This window comes from Oncorhynchus tshawytscha, linkage group LG19, assembly GCF_018296145.1.
Source record: "Oncorhynchus tshawytscha isolate Ot180627B linkage group LG19, Otsh_v2.0, whole genome shotgun sequence".
NCBI lineage: Eukaryota > Metazoa > Chordata > Actinopteri > Salmoniformes > Salmonidae > Oncorhynchus > Oncorhynchus tshawytscha.
The window spans coordinates 27,637,050-27,641,276 of record NC_056447.1 but is presented as its reverse complement, the minus strand read 5'-3'; the positions used below and the strand labels follow the sequence as shown (position 1 = coordinate 27,641,276).

General features: G+C 34.9%; 1 long non-coding RNA gene across 1 annotated transcript; it reads right to left on the bottom strand.

Moving 5' to 3' along the window:
• On the bottom strand, positions 1–4,227 carry LOC112218570. Its single transcript, XR_002948637.2, has 2 exons — positions 4,094–4,227; positions 1–2,648 (listed from the first exon to the last, which is right to left on the bottom strand). It is a non-coding gene; the product is annotated as an uncharacterized LOC112218570 (long non-coding RNA).

Here is a 4,227-nt window from a genome sequence, read left to right as displayed (position 1 = left end):
TTGATGGTGAGGGAGAGTACTTTTATTTGGAAAAAAAAACATGGAGCCAGCCAGTGGGTAGTTAACTCTACAATGACATTTTCTGTGACAGAAAAACCAAGCTAGACATGCTTTCTATATTCTTCAAAAGAAGCATTAAACAATGGTTTTCTCACTTAGGCATTTTTGGCTTAGAGTTGGGATGAGGGTAATTAGCAATGATCTAGATATAGTAGGACAGCTTTGATTGCATTTACCAGAGGAAAAGCTGCCTTAACCAGAATATTCATTTCAAATAAAAGTTCTCAATAAAGTTCAAATGAATATTGTTACGAGACATAAACCCCAAAATAAATTACTTGTACATTCAAACACTGCACTGAAGATCAGAAACATTCACACTATTATCCTTTTAGAGAGGAATTTGTAGAAGAAATCAATTGCAGAGGAGAGAAATGAGGAAGGTGGAAATGTTTTAGCAACAATGCATCTAAAAGAAATATATCAAGAATACAATCAAAGAAACAAGACTACCTGTACATTATTGAAAACTACAGAATTAACTAAATCACACTCAAAATATCCTAAATAAAAATCCTCTAATGACTGAAACATAAAATAATAATCCAAACTGGACTCAAGTTTTTTATATTTGTATACAATGGAAAACTTGAATCTTACTGTCAATCTTCAACAGTAATTTATTTGAACTGCAGGCTGAAAAATACAAATCTAAATGGAAAACAAGTTAACAGCTCAAAATCATAATGTGCTCTCTGACAATGTGGCATAGGAAGATTGAACAGAACGTTTTAAGTTCCTCTAATGGTGTTACTTATCAGATAGTTCAAATGGAATTAATTTGAGTTTCCTGGAACCCCCCGTATGTACTCTAGTTGATAGTGTACTCTCAGATAACAAAACTGGTTAAACAGACAAGGTGACATTAGGGATTCAACGCGTTTTTTTTATATTACTACACAACATTTCCAGAGGATCTAAAGACCACATTATCTAAGGATGGAATGATTCTTTGAGTTATTTCTTCATATTAACTGATTCTTTAAACATGTACTTTTGTTTCAATCAAAAGTATTCCTTATGTATTAGACTATTTAGAGCGACACGTCACAGGTGCCTTGAAATACCTGAGTTGATGGGTAACTTTTGTCCAACAATGTGTTTTAATTGTAGGGATAGGCTAATGTAAAGCTTTTGAATGTGAAAGCATGCACTCCATTTACTGATGTATGGTCCAATTAAAAGGCACTGTACATACACATTGGCTGTTCAATTGCTTCTATTTTGAAACAGAAAAACCATGCACTTTATACAGTTTGCCAGTCCATTGGTCAGTTTATTATACTGCAACTGTCTAAATGGTGGGACGTTGTTTGGGGTTTCAACTTTCTTAATTATTACAGGAAAGAGGTAGGTGCCAATTTCATTTGAAAGTAATCTGCATACATTTATATTACAACAGTCATAACCCCCTCTTCTCACACTTTCTTCTATCAACAGCTTAAAAGCATTCATTTTGTAAGAGTAGTTAGTTATCCATGATTATTCCTTCACTTAAAAGAAATATCTATCACACATCAGTCTAGTCGCAAAGCCAATCATTGTGGCATGGAACCAATCAAATAATTAATTCCACAAGTTCTGAGTAAATGTGGAACATGCCACGAAAATCCTGGGTTACGGTTACCATTTTTAATAAGCCTGTGTAAGCAATACCAGGATTTGCCTGTTATGTGTAATTACATTCACTAGAACACACCAATGACCCGGTCTCGGAACATGTCTGGCAAGGTAATAATGGTAAAAAAAAGATGAGATAGTGTTTGTATATTCAAATATACATTGATATATTTTACAATCCAACTTTGAGAAACGTACATGTATTTCCAAAATCCTACAAAGTATATTCTATGACCTGTTCTTCAATATACTTGTTTGTCATTGTGACCAAACATATGCACTAGAAACCTTATCCAACCCCAGGTTAGAGATAGCAGCAAAATGGGAGACTCTCAAACACATACAGTAAAAATATGCACCCAAACAAACTATGAGACAGAGGACAGAAAGCCTCAGACAGTATACAGTGTATGCACATTTGAGTGGTTAGTGTAATATTTGGAATAAGAATAATAATTAAAATAATCTTTGCAACAGACGAGTAAATAAGTATTCATATAAAATATTATTCTGAGGATTGTATCTTATTATTACAGTGAATAATATACCATAAGCATTACAGGACGGCAAAAGGATTGCCTTGCAGACAGCAAAAGCCATCAAATGTTCTCTATGTATTTTATTTTTGCTTAAAGAAGATTCAAATTTACTGAGCTAGCCCCAATTCACAATCTATTGGCAACATCCGTCTGAAGAGGAACCTTCTGCGTTGGAAGTGTCTGATGTGTACAAAAGGATTGTAAATACAGCATGTTTACAATCAGAATACATTCTAGAATACCAGACCACAGAGGTAACCTTTTCTGCAAATATCGGTGAGATCGGAAACTTGACTAGACTTGGCAAAAGTTACCAAACACTGAAGACATCAGGAGACTGCATTCGGCCACATATCCTTGGGTTGTGTTCCCACTGGAGAAAATGGTGGGATTAAAATCCAACATCCTCTGTTTAATGCTGGCATTCACCTAAAAAACAAATGACAATACATAATTACAGTAGTCTACATAGAAATGTGCATTTATAGGTTCGTGTGAAATGTTGCTAAATTGTGAATAGTGTAGAATCAGACAGACCTGGCTTCCTATTCAATCAACACAAGCTACCATGTTTCAAATAAACCTTCTTACAGGAGAAAAACAATGTTTATAAATACTAGCTATTGATTTACCACTCCGCTGTTTGCTTTTGTAAGTCTACTGTCCACTGGGTATGGGAGAGTTTGACTTATAAGCATAGAATGTCAGGTAAACAGGAGCCCATATCTTCATCACAGGAAGTTGTGACCGTGTCAAAGAACAATTGAAAGGACGGAAGGGAGAACCCTAATGTTAACACCTGAAATGTTGCAACACATGAAAGCATGTGACTTTATTGTACAGTACTGTTTCCATTTCCCCTGGTATTTTAGTAACAATGGATACTTTGTAGTACTTCAAAGAATTTGGTAACATGGTTCTAGGCTAGCTGGTACTAAATATTACATAGTGGTTCTTGTATTATTGAATCACAATGAAACAGACAAGTAATTTGTGTTATTCCTATGTAATTACAATTGTTGCATGTTATTTCTTAGCTTATAGCTAGTAATTACGTTACCCTGAAATAACACCATAGGTTCAGTCAACATTAAGAACTTCCCAAACCATGTCAGATGGATGATATTGAACAGATACATTTGAGCTCAAACAGTTCCCCACTTTCATGTTCATCGTAATTTAGTATTTATTAAGCAGACAGTCTAAAATCTAAATATCCCAGGTTCAAACATTTTCTAAATGTGCAATTATGGCAAAAGCAACGTGTGTGGCTTTTCCGCACAGAAAACCTTTAATGATGAAACATATAAGGGAAAACAATTATTGTAACCTTGTAAAATGTTTAATTACGCTTAAGCACTGGCAATGAAAGTAGTGGAGATTACACAAAAAAGCCAATATAACACATTTCTGTATGCTCTAATTTTGTCCTTATGTTTTTAAACTGAGATGGTATGAAGAAGGGCCTAAGTACACATCCTTTTTGCATTACAAACAGAACATACCTCTGAGGAAGTTGCACATTCATGGATGGGACAAAAACATATCTATAACTTTAATTTAATGAGTTAATCAATTACACTGAAATAAATGTATGTGGTGTGGGTTCTTATACAGGGCAGAATTGGAGACAAAATATCAAAAGTAGATTGTAGACCTACTTCCTCTCTGATACGTTCCTTTGGATATTTTGTCTCAATTTCCATCCTATTTAAGAAAATATAGTATTAAACATTGATGATAGATAAGGGACGTTTAGGTTTTAATCTATTCAAAAATCAGAGGCCCTGCTGTCCAGGGATAGGATAGCATGGTCACGTTGGGATTAGGACGCCTGGAACTGATACGAGTAGACCCATAACAAACCTACCTACCTGTACTTGACATCAAAGAGGGTGGAGTCCTCTTCTTCCTCATTCTCCTCATTCAAAGGATCCATCTCTACTCGCTCTGCTGGTGTAGTGATTATGTCATACTTTCGTGTTTTCCTTATTCTCCTTCCAGATCT